This window comes from Tamandua tetradactyla, chromosome X (genome assembly GCF_023851605.1).
Source record: "Tamandua tetradactyla isolate mTamTet1 chromosome X, mTamTet1.pri, whole genome shotgun sequence".
NCBI classification, from domain to species: domain Eukaryota; kingdom Metazoa; phylum Chordata; class Mammalia; order Pilosa; family Myrmecophagidae; genus Tamandua; species Tamandua tetradactyla.
The window spans coordinates 69953492-69975786 of record NC_135353.1 but is presented as its reverse complement, the minus strand read 5'-3'; the positions used below and the strand labels follow the sequence as shown (position 1 = coordinate 69975786).

The 22295-nt window shown below is 37.8% G+C and overlaps 1 long non-coding RNA gene across 3 annotated transcripts in view; it reads left to right on the top strand.

The window, feature by feature from the left end:
* LOC143670499 (uncharacterized) overlaps window positions 1–22295 on the top strand; it is a 51350-nt gene that overhangs the window by 6961 nt on the left and 22094 nt on the right. For 2 of the 3 annotated variants that reach the window (XR_013169384.1, XR_013169382.1), the window contains exon 2: window positions 8878–8999. This is a non-coding gene — a long non-coding RNA (uncharacterized LOC143670499). The remainder of the gene's footprint in view (window positions 1–8877; window positions 9000–22295) is intronic. The other variant, XR_013169383.1, reaches the window with a different exon arrangement.

Here is a 22295-nt window from a genome sequence, read left to right as displayed (position 1 = left end):
AGATTGGTCTGTAGTTTTCTTTTTTTGTAATATCTTTGTCTGGCTTTGGTATGAGGATGATGTTTGCTTTGTAGAATGAGTTAGGTAGCTTTCCCTCCTCTTCAATTTTTTTGAAGAGTTTGAGCAAGATTCATACTAATTCTTTCTTGAATGTTTGGTAGAATTCATATGTGAAGCCATCTGGTCCTGGACTTTTCTTTTTGGGAGCTTCTTTTTTTAAACTTTTTTTATTAGTTAAAAAAAATTAACAAAACATTAAGATAGCATTCCATTCTACATATACAATCAGTAATTCTTAATATCATCACATAGTTGCATATTCATCATTTCTTAGAACATTTGCATCGATTTAGAAAAAGAAATAAAAAACAATAGAAAAAGAAATAAAACGATAATAAAGAAAAAAAGATTATACATACCATACCCCTTACCCCTCGCTTTCATTTACTACTAGCATTTCAAACTAAATTTAACATTTGTTCCCCCTATTATTTATTTTTATTCCATATGTTCTACTCTCCTGCTGATATAGTAGCTAAAAGGAGCATCAGACACAAGGTTTTCATATTCACAGAGTCTCATTGTGAAAGCTATGTCATTGTTCAATCATCATCAAGAAACATGGCTACCGGAACACAGCTCTACATTTTCAGGCAGTTCCCTCCAGCCTCTCCATTACATCTTGAACAACAGAGTGATAGCTACTTAATGCATAAGAATAACCTCCAGGATAACCTCTTGACTCTGTTTGGAATCTCTCGGCCATTGACACTTAGTCTCATTTCACTCTTCCCCCTTTGGTCGAGAACGTCTCAATCCCTTGCTGTTAATTCTCAGCTCATTCTAGGGTTTTTCTCAGTCCCTTGATGCTGAGTCTCAGCTCATTCCAGGATCTCTGTCCCACGTTGCCAGGAAGGTCCACACCCCTGGGAGTCATGTCCCATGCAGAGAGGGGGAGGGTGATGAGACTGCTCGTCATGTTGGCTGGGGAGAGAGGCTACATTGAGCCACAAAAGAGGCTCTCTTGGGGGTGACTCTTAGGTCTAAATTTTAAGTAGACTTGACCTATCCTTTGTGGGTTTAAGTTTCATATGAACAAACCCCAAGACTGGGGGCTCAGCCTATAGCTTTGGTTGTCCACACTGCTTGTGAGAATATCAAGAATTCAACTTGGGGAAGTTGAATTTCTCCCCACTCTCACCATTCCCCAAAGGGGGATTGCAAATACTTTTCCACTCACTGATCAAATCACTCTGGGATGCATCGGGGCATCACTCTGGACAAACCAACAAAATCTCATGTCCTACCTGAGATTCCAAGTACTTATGACGTTCAATCGAACTATCTACATGAGTTGTATTAGGAAATGCTCTAGTCAAAATATAAATTTTGTAACAAACATTTTTTGCTTTAGTCTCACACATAAGGTGACATTTTAAAGTATTAATTATCATCTATTTTCAGCACCCTGCAATAATGACATTCCTTTGTTCTTCCTCATGCAAAAACATTTTTAAAATTTGTACATTGTACATTTCACTATTATTATATACTCTAGGCATTCCTAGATTATACCATCTCGATCTTTACCATCTATCTTTCTGATTTCATTTATGTCCCCAGCCCTCCTCCCTCTATCATTCTCACATGTAGCTTCATTCAGTGTTTTAACATAATTATATTACAGTTAGGTAGTATTGTGCTGTCCATTTCTGAGTTTTTGTATCCAGTCCTGTTGCACAGTCTGTATCCCTTCCGCTCCAATTACCCAATATCTTACCCTATTTCTGTCTCCTGATGGTCTCAGTTACCAACGACATATTCCAAGTTTATTCACTAATGTCAGTTCATATCAGTGAGACCGTACAGTATTTGTTCTTTAGTTTTTGGTTAGTCTCACTCAGCATAATGTTCTCAAGGTCCATCCATGTTGTTACATACTTCAAAAGTTTATTCTGTCTTAAAGCTGTATAATATTCCATCGTATGTATATACCACAGTTTGTTTAGCCACTCGTCTGTTGATGGACATTTTGGCTGTTTTCATCTCTTTGCAATTGTAAATAATGCTGCTATAAATACTGGTGTGCAAGTGTCCATTTCTGTCTTTGCCCTTAAGTCCTCTGAGTAGATATCTAGCAATGGTATTGCTGGGTCGTATGGCAATTCTATATTCAGCTTTTTGAGGAACCGCCAAACTGCCTTCCACAGTGGTTGCACCATTTGACATTCCCACCAACAGTGGATAAGTGTGCCTCTTTCTCCGCATCCTCTCCAGCACTTGTCATTTTCTGTTTTGTTGATAATGGCCATTCTGGTGGGTGTGAGATGATATCTCATTGTGGTTTTGATTTGCATTTCTCTAATGGCCAGAGACACTGAGCATCTCTTCACGTGCCTTTTGGCCATTTGTATTTCCTCTTTGAGAAGTGTCTGTTCAAGTCTTTTCCCCATTTTGTGATTGGATTGGCTGTCTTTTTGTTGTTGAGTTGAACAATCTCTTTATAAATTCTGGATACTAGACCTTTATCTGATATGTCGTTTCCAAGCATTGTCTCCCATTGTGTAGGCTGTCTTTTTACTTTCTTTCTTTTTTTTACATGGGCAGGCACCGGGAATCGAACCCGGGTCCTCTGGCATCTCAGGCAAGCATTCCTGCCTGCTGAGCCACCGTGGCCCACCCTCTTTTTACTTTCTTGATGAAGTTCTTTGATGCACAAAAGTGTTTAATTTTGAGGAGCTCCCATTTTTTTATTTCTTTCTTCAGTGCTCTTGCTTTAGGTGTAAGGTCCATAAAACCGCCTCCAATTATAAGATTTATAAGATATCTCCCTACATTTTCCTCTAACTGTTTTATGGTCTTAGACCTACTGTTTAGATTTTTGATTCATTTTGAGTTAACTTTTGTATAGGGTGTGAGATGCAGGTCCTCTTTTATTCTTTTGCATATGGATATCCAGTTCTCTAGGCACCATTTATTGAAGAGACTATTCTGTCCCAAATGAGTTGGTTTGACTGCCTTATCAAAGATCAAATGTCCATAGATGAGAGGGTCTATATCTGAACACTCTATTCGATTCCATTGGTCAATATATCTATCTTTATGCCAGTACCATGCTGTTTTGACCACTGCGGCTTCATAATATGCCTTAAAGTCAGGCAGCATGAGACCTCCAGCTTCGTTTTTTTCCCTCAAGATACTTTTAGCAATTCGGGGCACCCTGCCCTTCCAGATAAATTTGCTTATTTGTTTTTCTATTTCTGAAAAGTAAGTTGTTGGGATTTTGTTTGGTATTGCATTGAATCTGTAAATCAATTTAGGTAGAATTGACATATTAACTATATTTAGTCTTCCAATCCATGAACATGGTGTGCCCTTCCATCTATTTAAGTCTTCGGTGATTTCTTCTGAGAATACAATGAAATTCTCAGAATTTCTTCTGAGAATACAATGGTATGATAATATTTAAGATACTAAAAAGGAAAAACTGCCAACCAAGAATTCTATATCCTGCAAAATTCTCCTTCAAAAATGACAGGGGAAATTAAAAGATTTTCAGACAGAAAAGTCACTGAGAGAATTTGTGACCAAGAGACCAGCTCCGCAAGAAATACTAAAGGGAGCACTAGAGACAGATATATAAAGACAGGAGAGAGAGGTGTGGAGAACAGTGTAGAAGTGAAGACTATCAGTAAAGGGAAAAAGAAGGAAAATTAGATATGACATATAAAATCCCAAAGGCAAAATGGTAGAAGACAGTACTGCTCTTACAGTAATAACACTAAGTGTCAATGGATTAAACTCCCCATTCAAAAGACATAGATTGTCAGTATGGATTAAAAAGCAGGACCCATCTGTATGCTGTCTACAGGAGACACATTTTCAACCCCAGGATAAACATAGGTTGAAAGTGAAGGTTGGGAAAAGATATTTCATGCAAACAACAATCAGAAAAGAGCAGGAGTAGCTATACTAACATCCAACAAATTAGACTTCAAACTTAATTAAAAGAGACAAAGAAGAACACTATGTATTAATAAAAGGAACAATTCAACAAAAAGACATAACAATCATAAATATTTATGCACCAAGCCAGAGTGCTCCAAAATTCATGAGGCAAACAGTGAAAACAGAAATAGATGCATCTACTATAGTAGTTGGAGAGTTCAGTTCCCCACTGTCATCAATGGACAGAACATCTAGACAGAGGATCAATAAAGAAACAGAATTTGAATAATACAAAACGAATTAGACTTAACAGATATTTATAGAATATTGCACCCCACAACAGCAGGTGTAAGGTTCTGTAATTTCTCTTTTTATTTTCATAATTTATCTTCTATATTATAATTATATACAATTATAATATAATCATAGCATTATATAATTGTCCTATATTACAATTATAATATTCTATAGTTTCTCTTTTTATTTCTTTTGCTGGAGTGATGCAAATGTTCAAAAAAATCATCATGGTGGTGAGTACACAACTCTGTGATGATATTGTGTGCAGTTGATTGTAGACCATGTATGGAATGTTTGTATGTCAAGAATATTTATTTGTTCATTTGTTGTTTACAATAAAAATATGTAAAATAAAGGGTGGGTGCTGAATTTTGTCAAGTGTCTTTTCTACATCAATTGAGATGATCATGTGCATTTTTTATGTTTTTTATTGAGAAATCTTCACACACATACATTCTATACATGGTGTACAATCAGTGGCTCACAATATTATCACTTAGTTGTGTATTCATTACCATGATCATTTTTTAGGACATTTGCATCCAGGAAATAAAAAGAAAAAACTCATACATAGCATACACCTTATTCCTACCTCTCACTGACCACTAACTGTTTCCATCTACCCAATTTTGTTTTACCCTTTGTCCCCCCTATTATTCATTTATTTTTTATCCATATTTTTTACTCATCTGTCCATACCATGGATATAAGGAGCTTCAAACACAAGGTTTTCACAATCACACAGTCACATTGTAAACGTTATATCTTTATACAATCATCTCCAAGAGTTTAAGCCACTAGAACACAGCTCAACAGTTTCAGGTACTTCCCTCTAGCCACTCCAATATACCATAAACTAAAAAGGGATATCTATGTAATGCATAAGAATAACCTTCAGGATAACCTCTCAACTCTGTTTGAAATGTCTTAGTCACTGAAATATTATTTTATTGCATTTATCTCTTCTCCCGTTTGGTCAAGAAGACTTTCTCAAACTCTTGATGCCAGGTCCCAGCTTATCCCGGGCTTTCTGTCCCGTATTGCCAGGGAGATTTACACCCCTGGGAGTTATGTCCCATCTAGAAGGGGGGCAGTAAGTTCACCTGCTGAGTTGGCTTAAAGAGAAAGGCCGCATCTCAGCAACAAAAGAGGTTCTCTGGAGGTGACTCTTAGGTCTAATTTTAAGTAGGCTTAACCTATCCTTTGCAGGAGTAAGTTCCACAGGGGCAAACCCCAAGATTGAGAGCTTGGCCTATTGATTTAGTTGTCCCCACTATTTGCGAGTATATCAGAAATTGTCCAAATGGAAGAGTTGAATATTTCCTGCTTTCTCCCCATTCCTCCAAGGGGACTTTGCAAATACTTCTTTATTCACTGCCCAAATCCCTGTGGGGTTTATTGCGGCACCATACTAACCTGGACCAAACAACAAAATCTCACATCGTATTCAAGATTCCAAGTACTTGTGATATTCAACTAAACTGACCATACAAGTTAAATTAGGAGATGCACTACCCAAAATAAAAATTTTGCACCAAATAAACATCTCTCCCTTTAGTCCCAATCAGAAATTTAAGTTTTAAAATATGGAAAATATCATCCTTTACCCAGTCTTCTGATATACCTAATCCTATCCAGATCAGCTTCATTCATATCTCTACTCAATGTCTGATCACTTTTCCAACTTTTAAACAGTTCCTGTATGGAGTAGTGCTGACTTTCATGGCTTCAGAGTTCTAATTCTGAGTCACAGGTGTCACATAAATACCCCAAGTTTCTGGAAAAGACCATATTATATACAAACAGCTCATTATCTTAGAATTTAGAATTAACAGATAAACTCCTGAGTATATGTGCAACCTCCATTCATTGTGGATTGGGAACACTGCTGTTAGAAACACCATGTACAAATGTCCATTTGTGTCCCCACACTCAGTTCCTCCAGGTATATATTGAGCAATGGGGTTTCAGGATCATATGGAAAACCCACCCTTAGCCTCCGTTGGAACCATACTGCCCTTCAAGTGGCTACCCCTCTCATTTTCCTACAGTGTATAGGTACATCTCTTTATCTGCATTTTCTGTAGTACTTGTTTCTCTCTGTTCTTTTGTTTTTGTTTTAGTTTTTATTTTTATCCAAGTTATACATGAATGTAGTTTAAAGTATCAAAGAGATGTATAAGGTTTGGTACAACAAAAGAAAAAAGCGTTTCCTTGTCTCCCTCCCTGATTTTCCCATCTCAGAGGCAACTACTTTCCTTTCCTGGCTTTTTCAATTTTTATGTTACTGCTATGTTTCTAAATAACATACTTCTTTTTCATTTTTCAATTTCAAACTATATTTATTGAATTCTGTTCTGGTTATGTGTGGTATAACAACATCCCCAAACAACCTTAAACAACAGTCATTTATTTTGACCACAAATCTGCAATTTGGCCAGGGCTCCGTGGGGACAGCAGGTCTCTGCTCTATGTGGCCTCAGCTGGGATGACTCAACAGGGCTGTGGGATACACTGTCAAGGTGGCTCAAGCACAGGGTTGGCAGATCGGTGCCAGCTGTTGGCTGGGTGCTCAGTCAGGGCTGCTGGCCAGGAGCCCCGACTCCCCTCCATGTGGGCTTCACCACTGAGATGCTTTGGCTTCTGGATTCCAAGAGATAGGAAATGGATGCTGCCAGTCTTGTAAGGCTTGGGCCTGAAAACTGGCACAGCACCCTTCTGCCATATTCAGCTGGCATCATACAGCCTGCCCAGATCCAAGCAGAGGATATGGACTCTACCTCTCAATGGAAAGGGAGTGTGTGCAGTGTGTGTGTCAAAGAATTTGCGTTCTCAACTTCCACTGAGGAAAGTGAGCATTCAGCTTTCTTTTCATTAATGTACTGCCCTTCAACCCTACACATCAACATGGCCTATCTCCCTATCCTACAATACACTTACATGGTAACATAGATCATTAGGAGTTTTTATTTTGATGACCACGTACTTGCTCTTGCCCGCTGTGCCATTGGGTAAACTACGTGTACTTTTTCTTTTTTGCATCATTGCTTCCCCTGAAGTTAGTTATCATCTTCTGTATACAGGTGTACAATTTTCTGTACTTATTACTAATTCATTCCTATACTCTTTGCTAATTTATCTAAATCTCCTCTCAGGTCCTTATTCTTCTTCCTTTTTTGATGGAGAAATCATAAAATATTGCAAACATGGCTGCCGTGGCTGATGCAAGGCAACACAAAATGGCCTAACCCGCAACCGGCTTTCTTCCTGGAACTGGCAGTGGTTCGCGCCAAAAGCCCTAACCTTAAATCTGCCCTCCACCCTAGCAACAATGGTGACCAATCCCAGCCCGACACATGTCCCTGCATGCTCCCAGCCTATATAAGCCTGTGCACTTCCTCAATAAAGCAGACGCCTTCCACTCACCCCTGAGGGTTGTCTCCTGAGTCGGTTCTTTGTGACTGTGTGCTGTGTGCTGTGTGCTTGACTCAGTACGGCCGCTTACCCCCAGCCATCAGCTAACCAAAACTTTTTTTTCTTATTAGAGAAGTTGTGGGTTTCCAGAACAATCATGCATATAATACAGAATTCCCATATACCACCTTATTATTAACACCTGGCATTGGTATGGAACATTTGTTACAGTTGATAAAAGCATATTTATGTAATTGCACTATTAACTTTAGTCCATAGATCCTCTCAGGGTCTTCTGATGAACCAATTTCATCTTCCTAAAGTAGACTCTCCACTGCTCCACTCCGAACTAGGCCCCTCTAGGCTTGAGGCACAGCTGCTCCCTGATGTCCAGCTGCTCTGTTCTTCACCATCCTGCCTATTTCCTTCACTGCTCTGCTGGGTTAGAGCCCTTTTTTCTGCATCCATGTTTTCCTCACGCTTTTTGTGACTTGCATATCTGAAAATGTTTTTATTCTGTTCTGACGCTTAAATTCAAAATTACTTTTGCTGTCATTTTTTTCCCCAACAGCCCTATTTAGTTGTTGTTGTTTTGTTTTTGCATGGGCAAAAACCTGGGTCTCCAGCATGGCAGGCAAGAACTCTGCCTGTTGAGCCACCATGGCCCACCCCTTATTTAGTTCTTTAAATATTTTATAGCATCCTATTCTTCTTTCATGATTGCTATTTCTTATTTCTTTTAAGATTTAATTTTTTTCTAAAGCTTTCTTGAATAGTCTGTTTCTTTCATACAGCTTGTTTTGTCTGTTTGAAGAGGTTTTCCTTAGAAGAATGACAGTTCCTGGCTGTCCATTTTAAGAGTGGGGACCACAAAGATGACTGGAAGCTCCATGTGCATGGAAGGATTTGAAAATCTTTCCTCTAGGCATGCTGCGAGACTCCTCCCATCTCTTGCCTTATGCTGCCAGTGTCCCAAGAGTTGGCTGGGGGAAGAGGGCTTGGGTCTGATATTTCTAATGTATATATTCACAAATCCCCTTGACTAGGTCTCACGTCTCAGTCCAGGGCCCTCAATTTTGCTTCAATAGAGAACTCTCCAGTCTTTGCCAGAATGAGGAAGGGGCAGTTACTAGGCTGTGTAGCATGGGGGAGGGAATTGAGGCATCTGCTTATTTATTTGCAAGTCTTTTTTTTTAAGCCACCTCTCTTCTCCCCCAGCAGAGACATACCCAGTGCTTATCAATCCCAGAAGCTTTGAGGATTCTGCAGTGTAGACTGGGTTGGTTCTATCTTCATTGCTGACTTTGGATTCAACTTGAGTCTCAAGTCCGCCACATCAGGTACTACTTACCCATCTACTTTCCAGCTTCCAAAATTGCTGTTGTTTTTCTCTTCTGTTTTCACTTTCCTTTGTTGTTTACACCTTGATGACTCTCCAGGTGGAGCCCAGCTTCCAGCTCTACTGGGCACTTCAGACCCTACAGGGATCACCTCCTTGCCCTTTCCACTGGGCATCCCATAAGCCCTCAAGTGCCCACTGCTGCACTTGAAGCACTCCTCTCTGTTCATTTTTAAACAGTTTTAGTCATACATCATCCAATCCAACCTAAGTGTATAGACATGCCTTTACCATCATACTCTATCTGAAGACATTTCCTTTTCTTCCACAAAGAATCCATACCCTTTCTCAATCCCCCTGCCTATTGACATTTCGTTTTGGCATAATACCTTTGTTACATTCAGTGGTAGCCATATTACTATGTTACTGTTGACTATAGACCCTAGCTTACATTGATTGTACTTTTTTCCCATCTACCGTCTGTTTTCAACACCGTTCAATACTGACATTCACTTGTTCTCCCTCATGCAAAAACATTTTTTAATTTATTCATTTACTCACCATCAGTGTACACTCTAGACATTCCTAAATTATACTGTCTCTGTCTTTATCCTCTGTCTTTCCTTCTAGTTTCATATGTGCCCCCAGCCCTTCTCCCTCTATCATACATTCAGCTTCATTCAGTTTACTTATATTATTGTGCTACAGTCAGGTAATATTGTGCTATCCATTTCTGAATTGTTACAGTCAGTCTTGTTGCACAATATGTATTCCTTCAGCACCAATTGCCCAATCTCTACCCTATTTCTATCTCCTGATAACCTGTGTTCTTCAATTCTCCAAGTTCACTCATTAATGTTAGTTCATATTAGTGAGACCAGACAGTATTTGTCCTTTTGTTTCTGGCTAATTTCACTCAGCATGATATCCTCAAGGTCCATCCATATCGTTATAGATGATCTGTATTTTTTCCTTCATTCTATCAATGTGGTACATTACATTAATTGCTGTTCTTACTTTGTACCAACTTTGCATACTAGGGATAAATCCCACTTGATCATAGTGCATAATTCTGTTAATATGCTGATGGATTTGGTTTCCTAGTTTTTTTGTGTGTGTGTGCTGTATGGTGGGGTCACATTTCATTATTTTTCCATGTGAGTATCCTGTTGTTTCAGCACCATTTGTTAAATTTTTGTTTGTTTGTTTTACTTGTTTGTTTTTTGGGAAGTACATGAACTGGAAATCAAGCTCGTGTCTCCCGCATGGCTTGTGAGAATTGTACCACTGAACTACCCTTGCACCCCCAGTTTCCTAGTTTGTGTTTTTTTTGAGAATTTTTAAATCTATATTCATAAGTGATATTGGTCTGTAGTTTTCTTTTCTTGTGATATCTTTGTCTGGCTTTGGTATGAGGGTATTATTGGTCTTCTAGAATGAATTAGGGACGTTCCTACCTCTTTAATTTTTGGGAAGAGTCTAAGGAGAATTAGAGTTAGTGTTCTTGGAATATTTGGTAGAACTCCCCTGTGAAGTCTTTGGTCTTGGATTTTTCTTTGTTGGGAGATTTTTGATGACTGATTCAATCTTTACTAGTGTTTCAGTTTACTAAAGCTGCCAGAATGCAATATACCAGAAATAAGTTGGCTTTTTCAAAGGGAATTTATTAGGTTTCAAATTTACTATTCTAAGGCTATGAAAATGTCTGAACTATGGCATCAAGAGTGTTGTACCTTTTTTGAGGAAAGGCTGTTGCCATCTGGTTCCTCTGTCATATGGGAAGGTACAAGGCAACGTCTGCTGGTCCTTCTTTCCTGGTTCCTAGCTTCAAAATGGCTCTCTTAGTTTCTCTGGGTCCTCCAGCAGGGATTAAAACCCTCCTTGAATGGGCTGGGTCACATCTCCATGGAAGCAACCTAAGCAAAAGGTCCCACTCACAATAAGTCTGCACCTACAAGGATGGATTAAAAGAATATAGGCAATGTAGATAGTTTGTGTGTTTACAAGAATTTGTCCATTTCATCTGGGTTATCTAATTTATTGGTGTATAATTGTTCTAAGTAACCTCTTATAGTGCAGTGGAGTTGGTAGTAATGTCTCCTTCTTTCATTTCTGATTTTATTTGTTCATACTCTCTCTCTTTTGTTCTTTGTCAGTCTAGCTAAAGGTTTGTTAGTTCTATTGGTCTTTTCAAAGAACCACTTTTTGGTTTTATTGATTCTTTTTATTGTTTTAATTTTCTATTTCACTTATCTCTGCTCTAATCTTTGCTATTTCCTTCTTCTGCTCACTTTGGGTTTAGTTTGGTCTTCTTTTTACTAGATCCTCCAGTTGTGCAGTTCAGTCTCTGATTTGATATTTTTCTTCTTTTTTAATGTAAGCATTGAGAGCAATAAATTTCCCTCTTAGCACAGCTTTTACTATTATTCCATGTAGCATACATTGGTATGTTTGTTTTCATTTTCATTTGCTTCAAAATATTTCCTAATTACTTCTGTGGTTTCTTCTTTAACCCACTAGTTGTTTAGGAGTGTGTTGTTAATTTCCACTTATTTGTGAATTTCAAAGTTCTCCATCTGTTATTTATTTCTAGGTTCATTCCATTGTTTTCTGAAAAATACATTGTAAGTTCAATCTTTTAAAATTTATTGATACCTGTTTTATGACCTAACGTATGACCTATCATGGAGAATGACCCATGTGCACTGGAGAAGAATGTGTATACTTCTGTTGTTGTGTGATATGTTATGTTTGTTAAATCTAGTTGGTTCATGGTATCATTCAAATCTTCTATTTCTTTATTGATCTTTTGTCTAGGTGTTCTATCCTTTATTCAAAGTGGTGTTTTGGTGTCTTCTACTATTGATGGAGAACTATTTCTGCCTCCAAATCTGTCAATATTTGCTTCATATATTTTGGGGCTCTGCTATTAGGTATATATATAATTATAAATGTTATGTCTTCTTGTTGAATTGATCCCTTTATCAGTATATAATGATCTTCTTTATTCCTCATAACAGTTTTTTACTTAAAATCTGTTTTATCAGCTCTCTTTTTAGTCTCAGCCCTCTTTTGGTTACCATTTGCATGACATATATTTTTTCTTCCGTCCTTTCACTTTCAACCTTCTTATGCCTTTGAATTTCAGGTTAGTCTCTTATAAACACTTAGGTCAGGCTTTTTTATCCATTCTGCCAGCCTCTCTCTTTTTACTACAGAGTTTAATCCATTTATATTTAAAGTAGCTATTAATATTGTAGGACTTTCTTCTGCCATTTTAATATTTGGCCTTTGTAAATTTTACACCTATGTGTTCTTCAGTTCTTCCATTAATGCCTACTTTCATATTTATTTGATTTTATTTTATAGTATATCTTTTTGAGTCCCTTTTCATTTCTTTCAGTGTATATATTTTTCATATTTTCTTTGTGGTTTTCATGGGATTTAAAGGTAATATCCTAAATCTATACTTACCACATTTGATTTGTTTACAAGTTAACTTCAATAGCATGCAGAAACACTGTTCCCTTACCCCTGTGTCCCCTCACCATTTTGTTGTAGTTGTTATAAATTATAGCTTTATACATGGTTTGCCCAAAGCTGTAATATTATCATTACTTTTTATGCATTCACGTTAGAACCTATAAGAAGTATAAAATGGAGTAACATGCCAAAAAAATACAATACAGTAGTACTGGCATGTAAAATTACTCATATGATTATCTTTATCAGAGGACTTTATATTTTTATGCTGATTCAATCCACTGTCTAGTGTCCTTTCATCTGTCTGAAGAACTCCCTTTAGCACTGATTGTAGGACAGGTCTAGTGGTGATGCACTCCTTCAGTTTTTGTTTATCTTTGAATGTCTGAATTTTTTTCTTAGTGTTGAAAGGCAGTTTCACTGGATATAAAATTCCTGGGTGGCATTTGTTTTCTTTCAGCAGTTTAAATATTTTGTCCCACTGCCTAATTGCTCCCATGGTTTCTGATGGAAAATTGGCATTGAATCTTATTGTGCCTCCCTCACACATAACAAGTTGCTTTTTTCTTCCAAGTGCCAGAAATCTCTCCTTGTCCTTGGTGTTAGATAGTTGGACTAATATGTGTCTATGGTATGGTTCTCTTCGAGTTTATCCTGTTTGGGATTTACTGTGCTTCTTCAATCTGCAGATTCATGTATTTCTTCAAATTTGGACACTTTTTCTTGACATTATTTCTTTGAATATTCTTTCTGCCCTTTTTTCTCTTTCTTTTCCTTTGGACTCCCATACTGTGTATCTTGTTATGCTTGATGGTATTCCACAGGTCTTTCGGCCCCATTCACTTTTCTTCATTCTGTTTTCTTTCTGCTTCTCAGCCTGAATTATTTCAACTATTTTGTCTTTGAGTTTATTTTATCTTTGAGTTTACTGATTCTTTTTTCTGCCAGCTCTGTTTTGCTGTTGAAATCCTTCTGGAACTTCATTTCAGTTATAGTGTCTTCAACTCTAGGATTTCTGTTTGGTTCCTTTTAAAAAATTGTCTCTCTTTATCAAGAGTCTCACATTGTTTTTCTCATATTTTAAAATTCTTTCTCTTTATTTTTTTTATCTCCTTGCATATATTGTATATAATTTTAAAAAAGCTTTGTCCAATATGACCAAACTCTGGTTTTATCATTGATGGTTTCTGAGTTTTTATCTTGTTCTGTAGGATGGGCCTTCATTTCCCTTTGCTTTGTTTGTCTTGTAATTTTTGTTGTACATTATATATTTGAGTATTTTAATACGTTAACTCTGGCATTTAGCCCCTGAACTGTCTGTTCCTTAAATTGTTATCCAGCTAGTGATATGACAGAGATTTCATTGAGTGCTAGAGCTTATAAAAACAAACCAAGGAGAAAAACATCTTTTACAGTCTTTGCAAAATGGCTCTGCATTGGCTGGTGCTCTCGTTCAGAGTTTAGCACTCCTAGCAAGAAGATCAGCATGCTGGTTTGAAGCTGCTATGTACCTCCAAAAAGCCAGGTTCTTTTAATCCTAATCTTATCTTTTGGGGGTAGCCATGTTCTTTTAATCCTGATCCAATATTGTAGGCTGGGACATCTTAATTAGGTTGTTTCCATGGAGATGTGACACATCCAGTTGTGGGAGTGACCTTTTGATTAGATTACTTTATGGTGATGTGACCCACCCATTGTGTGTGGGACCTTTTGATTAGATGGAGATGGGACTCTGCCCATTTAAGGTGGGTCTTAATTAGTTTACTGGAGGAAAATAGCTTACTCATGGAAATATTTTTGGAGCAAGCTCAGAAACAGACATTTAAAAATGCTTGGAGTACCGACACAGATGCTTGGATAGCCAATACAGAGAGCAAACACCTAGACACAGACATTTGGAGATGCAGAGCCTAGCAGACATCACCATGTACCTTCCCATGAAATGTTAAGCAAGGACCCACAGTACTGAAAAGCCAAAACCTAAAAAGAGCCAAGGAAAACTAAGAGAAGAAATCCAGAGTTTGCCCCAGAGAAGCCAAGAAAAGACCAGGCCACATGCTTTCCATGTGACAGAAGAAATCTGGACACCATCTGGCCCTTTTTCCAGAATCAAGGTATCTGTCATGGTCAAGTTCATGTGTCAAGTTCATGTGTTTATCTGATTGGGCAAGTGCTGGCCTGTCTGTTGTGATGAGGACATTTCATAGAATAAAATCATGATTGTGTCAGCTGCATCCACAGCTGAGTCCATTTGTAATCAGCCAAGGGGCGTGTCTTCTGTAATGAGTGATGCTTAATCTAATCACTGGAAGCCTTTTAAGGAGGATTCAGAAGAGAGAGGCTCTCTTTCTGCTTCGGCTGGTGAGCTGCTCCTGTGGAGTTTGCCCAGACCCTCCATTGGAATCGTTGGCTTCACGGCCTGCCCTGTGGATTTTGGACTCTGCATTCCCATGGTTATGTGAGACACTTTTTTAAATTTTATATTTGTGAGTGTTTCCTGTTGATTCTGTTTCTCTAGAGAACCCTAACTAATACAGTATCTTTCTCTGGATGCCTTAATTTAGACATTTGTATGGCCTTAGAACTGTAAACTTGTAATTTAGTAAACCCCCTTCTTTCATCCATTTCAATTATATTGCATTCTGGCAGCTGTAACAAATCAAAACAGTCAGCCTGAGAGGAAACTAAAGTACAAAATCCTCTCTGTCTTTTCTGACCCTGCTTCATGTTCCTAAGGCTCATGGCCTTAAGAATTCTTCATTTACAAGAATCAGATTGTCCCCTCCACTCCCTATGAAATAGACTTTCCCACCCCCCTGTGATGTTCTTTTTTCATCTTTTGTTTTTTAATTTTCTTTTTGGGGGGGGACAGGGGCACAGGTGTTCTTCTGTATGTTTTAAAGCTGGTGATCTTTTACTTCATGTTGCTTTGGCTTAATTGTTTGTTTGTTTTTTTTAATACTACTTTTGCTGCCCTCAAGCTGCTTCTGCTTAAAGGGCAAGTTCAGGGAGTATGAGCCAGTGATACATTTCTTAGTTCAGTCTTTTAGGCTGCCACTTAATATAGGAGCACTCTGTGTGCACATAGGGGTTACTTTACTCCCTCCAGAACAGGACCAGGGACCTACAATGTGAGTGCAGGCTGGCTCTGCACTATGCTGGAGATAGGCTAGCAAGGGTGCTGTGACATTCTCCTGCTGTTTTTAAAGCTGTTTTTTTTTTAATTCAACACTTGTCCAGTTATTGCAACCCTTTAAATGTTTTCTGGAGTTTTGAGGAAAATGGGGGAATGACACTGTTTAGGTTTGCTAAAGCTAATAAAATGCAGTATACCAGAAATTGACTGGCTTTTAACAATGGGGAATTATTAGCTTATAAATTTACAGTTTTATGGCTGTGAAAATGTCCCAATTAAGGCATCAACAGGACAATAATTTCTCTGAAAGAAAGCCTGCTGGCAATCCTTTGTCACTTGGCCATAGTAGAAGACAGGTTTTGGGCCGCTAGGCCATCTGCTCTCCTACTCCATGACTAGTAATAAACTTTCTCTTTGAAACCCTAGGGTCTCAGGAATTGGTTATGAGTTCATTAGGCAAAAGAATCCACCACCTTTGTTTGGTAACAATACTGCCTGGCTAACAGAAGTTTTAGAGAAATAAAAAAGATAACCTTTCATAGAAAAGTGAGAGTTGAATGAGGTAAAATGACATTAGCGGGCCCTATATTTTTAAAAGCTGTATAATTGTTTCAATATCACTTTTATACATACTCACTTGTATTTAAACATCTCTTCATGGTTTACACTTTTACTTGCATATGCTGGGATGGATTAAGTTTTGTTGTAATTGTGACCAATATTCAGGCCACATGATCATTATCTTATCATATCACCAACTAGTTATAATACATGTTAAATGTACACACACAAAAGATAACTTTGGGCTCGTAGTGGGTTAGTTCTGGGCTCCAAGACCCTTCATTGATAAACATTAGGGGCTGTCTTTAGTAATCATAAGACTAAAGTTAAAAATAAAAAGATAAAATGGGTACTAGTAAGGGTTTTTACAATCACAAGAGCAAAAAATAAAGGCTATACAATCATTATCAGCAATCAAGGCAGCTGGATTACACTTCAGCAATTTCAGGTATTTCCCTCTATCTACTCTCATATGCTAGGAAGTAAAAAAAGGAATATCTATATAATGATTAAATAATCACAATCATCCCTTAAATCCTAACTGCTCACATACATGACTATCATGCTGTTTTGATTACTTTAGCTTTATAGGAAGGTTCAAAGTCAGGTATTGTCAGCCCTCTGATATTTTACTTCTTTTTCAAGATTTTTTTGCTACTATAGTCCCTGTGTATTTTCTTATAATTTTAGAGTCAGCTTGTCAATTTCCAAATGCAAAAAACTTACAGGGATCTGAATTGGAATTATATTGAATACATTGAGCAATCTGGGAAGAATCGCCACTCTGACAATATTGAATTCCGTCTGATACACGAACTTGGTTTACCTTCCCATTTATTTAGGTCTTCCTTAACTACTCCCCAAAGTGTATTATAGTTTTTAGTGTACAAATCTTCACACTTGCATAAAATTTATCCCTAAGTATTTCATACTTTTTGATACCATCGTAAATGGTATTTAAAATTTTCATTTTATAATGTTTATTTCTAGTATATAAAACATAATTGATATTTGTATATTGACCTTTTATCCTGAAACCAAGCTAAATTTACTTATTAGTTCTAATTAATTTTTTTAGATTCTTAGGGTGTTCTACATACATACATGCTCGTGATTATGCTGCAAATAAAGCCAATTTTACTTCTTCCTTTCCCATCCATAAAGCTTTTAATTTTTCTTTCTTGTCTTACTGCACTAACTGGGATTTCTAGTGCATTGTTGAATATCAGTGATGAAAGCAGACATCCTTGAATTGTTCCAGATCATAGGAGGAAAGCATTAGTCTTTCGCTATTAAGTATGATATCAGCTATTATTTTTTCATAAGTGCCCTTTTTCAGGTTAAAGAATTCCTTTCTATTCCTAGTGATGCCGGACAGCCCTGGGAGTTCTTGGAGAAATTAAGACCTCAACCAGGCTGGTGCTGTCAGGGTACTCAACTCCTTTAAAGGAAAGAATTCAATAAATAGTCAGTGTGTACAGCCAAATAATTTAATAAGCTCGATCTTAGAGTGCCCAAGAAGTTCTTGGCTGGATGCCAGAGAGCACCAAGAACTGCTGAAGAAGTTGAGACCTTGATCAGGGACTAATGCCCTGAAGGTTCTTTTTTTTTAAATTGTGAAATATAACACATATACAAAATAAAAAAACAATAAATTTCCAGAAACATTTTAGCAAGTCGTTATAGAACTGTTTTCAAAGTTTGGTATGGGTTACAGTTCCACAATTTCAGGTTTTTCCTTCCAGTTGTTCCAAGATACTGTAGACTAAAAAGAAATATCGATATAATGATTCAGTAGTCATATTTATTTGCCCTGAAGGTCTTCACTCAGCCACAGGAAAGCATTAGAGGACTGTGTACAGCCAAAAAATCCAAGGACTAACCAGTGTGTATAGCCCAAAACTTTAATGCATAGAGTAGATGCCTGAGGGGAGTGAGCATGGGTGTTCTTCAAAGGAGGAGAAGGGCCTTGAGATTGGGATTCCTGCATTATAAGGGCTTGGAGGGGCCTTCCCCCTCTGGTATGCTAATAAGGGATTGATGAGCTGCACTTTTCATTGGTTCTTTTCAGCACAGACCTGAATCAGAGCTAGGTATGTGTGTGTGTGTGTGTGTGTGTGTGTGTGGCGGGGGGGGGGGGGGGGGGGGGGGGTGTTCTAGTTTGCGAGCTGCTGGAATGCAACACACCAGAGACGGATTGGCTTTTAATAAAAGAGGATTTATTTTGTTAGTTCTTCAGAGGAAAGGCAGCTAACTTTCCACTGAGGTTCTTTCTTATGTGGAAGGCACAGGATGGTCTCTGCTGGTCTTCTCTCCAGGCCTCTGGGTTCCAACAACTTTCCCCGGGGTGACTTCTTTCTGCATCTCCAAAGGCCTGGGCTGAGCTGCAAGTGCTGAGATGAGGAATGTCAAGCTGCTTAGGCTGTGCTACCTTGCGCTCTCTCATTTAAGCACCAGCCAATTAAGTCAAACGTCACTCATTGCAGCAGACACGCCTCCTAGCAGACTGCAGATGTAATTAGCAACAGATGAAGTTCACGTACTATTGGCTTATGTCCGCAGCAACAAGACTAGGTATGCTCACCTGGCCAAGTTGACAACTGAATCTAACTAACACGGGGTGGGGGGGGGATTAGGTGTAGGCCTGCCAAAAGGAACTCCTTGTTATGGGTGTTAGGGTCATTTCCTCCTCCTTCCTTCCCTATATAACTTGACTCACTAGTTTACTGAAATTTTAATTATAAATGAGTGAATATTATCAAAATTTCATAGTTTTCTCCTTTATTTCACCTATATAGTGAATTAAATGGATTGATTTTCAAATGTCAAACCAACCATGAATTCTCAGGATAAACCTCACTTGCTAAGGATGTATTATCCTTTTTATATAGTACTGGATTTAATTTCTTAAATTTTATTGAGAATTTTTGTGTCTCTGTTCATGAGGTATATTTCTCTGTAGTTTTCTTGTAATGTTTTTGTTTGTTTGTTTCACATCAGGATAATTCAAGCCTTGATATATTTAGAGGAGGCCTTCTCCTCTGCTACCTGTAACATATTTTATGTTTTAATTTCTCTCATTATTTGTTCTAAACTTGTCAGCATACAAATCTGTGATATTCCTGTTTTTTATTTTTTTTCATTTTTAACTTTTTTATTGTATAGTATACAAATATACAAAGAAAAGAAATAAAAAAGTAGTAATTTTCAAAGCACTCTTCAACAAGTAGTTACAGGGCAGATCAACAAGTAGTTACAGGACAGATCCCAGAGTTTTTCATGGGCTACCATACAACCCTCATGTTTTTCCTTCTAGTTGCTCCAGAATATAGGAGGCTAGAGAGCGTAAATACTTTTTTTATCATCACAATCGACTTTTTTTCCTTCTTTTTTTGTGAAAAATAACATATATACAAAGAAGCTATAAATTTAAAAGCGCAGCACCAGAATTAGTTGTAGAACATATTTCAGAGTTTAACATGGGTTGCAGTTTCACAATTTTAAGTTTTTACTTCTAGATACTCTAAAATACTGGAGACGAAAAGAGATACCAATTTAATGATTCAGCATTCATATTCATTTGTTAAATCCTATCTACTCTGTAAAACTCCACCATCACCTTTGATGTTTCCATCCCTCTCTTTAGGGGTGTTATGGCGATTCTAAATTTCTCATGTTGGAAGGGCCTGTCACTAATTTGAGGTAGGGAGTTGGAATTTATCAGGATTTATCTGGACCAGGGACCCATCTGGAGGTTGTAGGTTTCTGAAAAGTTACTCTAGTGCCTGGAAACCTTGTGGAATCTTATATATTACCCTAGGTGTTCTTTTAGGAATGGCTGGAATGGTCCTGGTTGGGGGTTGACAGGTTATGATACGTAGCAAAGTCTAACTGAAGCTTGCATAAGAGCAACCTCCAGAGTAGCCTCTTGACTCTATTTGAACTTTCTCTGCCACTGAAACTTTATTAGTTACACTTCTTTTCCCCCTTTTGGTGAGGATGGAATTGTTGATCCCACAGTGGCAGGTCTGGATTCATCCCTGGTAGTCATCTGCCATGTCATCAGGGAGACTTTCATCCCTGGATGTCATGTCCCACGTAGGGGGAAGGGAAATGATTTCACTTGCAGACTTGGGCTTAGAGAGACCGAGGCCACATCTGAGCAACAAAAGAGGTCCTCCAGAAGTAACTCTTAGGTATGGCTATAGGTAGTCAAAGCTTCTCCGCTACCTACATAAGCATCATGATTGAGGGCATGGCCTACTGATTTGGATGTCCCTAAAGTTTGACACAGTATCAGGGGATTCCCTGATGGTAAGGTTTAATAGTTCCATATTCTTTCTCTCATCCCTCAGGGGACTTTGCTAATACGTTTTGATTATCTAATTAATATATTCTAGGATGTATCCAGGCATTAAAATAATCTATATAGGATTAAAGGACCTCTTTCTTATTCTGTGCTCCCTGTGTTTCAGTTGTTGAAATGAGCTATACAGATAGGTTGAATTAAATTATGCACTACAGAAAATCTCAGTACTAGGCCAAATAAATCTTTCTTCCTTAGGTCTCAAAGAGTATGGTCTCAAAGAGAGTATTCTAAAATATAGATACTGTCTTCCTTACCACTGTGTTCTGAATTATTTTAACCCCAACCTGTTCAGCTTCATTTTTATCTCTAATAAGGTTATATATATATAAAACAGCCTCTCAAATTCCAGAAATAATAATCATCACTCCAGACTTAATGTGTCTGCCCTAAAGGCTTACAATATAGGCTCCTGCTTTCTTACAAGCATTTTCTAAAGGTGACCATACCATTGTTGTTTTTTCATTTCTGGATTATTTTGTCTCACCAAATGTCCCACATGTTCATTCACATCGTTGCATGACTCACAACTTTCTTCCTTTTTGTAGCAGTACAGCATTCATTCATAAGTATACACCATCATTTGCCAATCTATTTCTCCATCAGTGCATCCTTTAGCCACCTGCATTCATTGGGTATCATGTAGAGGGCCCAAAGTCCACAGTCCATCAACATTCTCAATGTTAGATAAGTTCATTGTTCCCAAGACAAAGAAAACCAATAAACACACCCTTGCCTGAAAGGAATTTTAAACCTCCTCTTAACTCTTGTCCCTCACCCTATTATTTACCTCTGCTGTTGCTGTGGTAGTGCTGATGATTTCCTTTTGAACATAGCTCATAGCATGCAATAGCAGTTTCCCTCCTATACCCTGGACTTAAAACTCTTTATACAAGAATCATATCTTTGAAGTAATTCTTGCGAGAAATAATTCATATTGCTAGTGTTAATCAGTGGGACACGTAGTTCTATACAACTCCTTTCAATCTTGTGCATCTTCAATATGGTAATACTACTTATAGACCCACTAGAGAACCACCTTCACTCCTATCTATTCCCTTACATTGGAGTTCAACCTCATTAGCTAATGGTTCACCCATTTCTAGCCTCTATGTATCTCTAAGTCCCCTATATTCTATGTTATAAGCCTCTGATTATACCTTCATGCTGGTCTTAAAAGTGGAATCCTACAGTATCTGTCCTTTTGTGTCTGGCTAATTTCACTCAGCATTATGTCCTCAAGGCTCATCCATCTTATCATGTGCTTCAGGACATCATTTTGTCTTTCTGCAGCATAAAATTCCTTCGTATGTATGTATCACATTTTGTTGGTCCTCTCGTCTGTTCATAGTCATTTGGTTTGTTTTTATCTTTTGGCAATTGTGAATAATGCTGCTCTGAACATCGGTGTGCAAATACCTGTTTGTATCATTGCTTTCAGCTCTACTGGGTATATACCAATTAATGCTTAATTGCTAGGTCTTAGGGCAACTTGATATTTAGCTTCCTAAGGAACCACCAAACAGTCATCCATTGTGGCTGCACCATTATACATTCCCACCGGCAGTGCATAATTGTCCCATTTTCTCCATATCCTCTCCAACATTTATAGTTTCCTGTTTGTTTAATAGCAGCCATTCTTATAGGTGTGAGGTGGTATCTCATTGTAGTCTTGATCTGCATTTCCTGTATAGCCAATGAAAATTACCATCTCTTCATGTTTATTTTGTTTTTTTTTTTACAGCTCTACA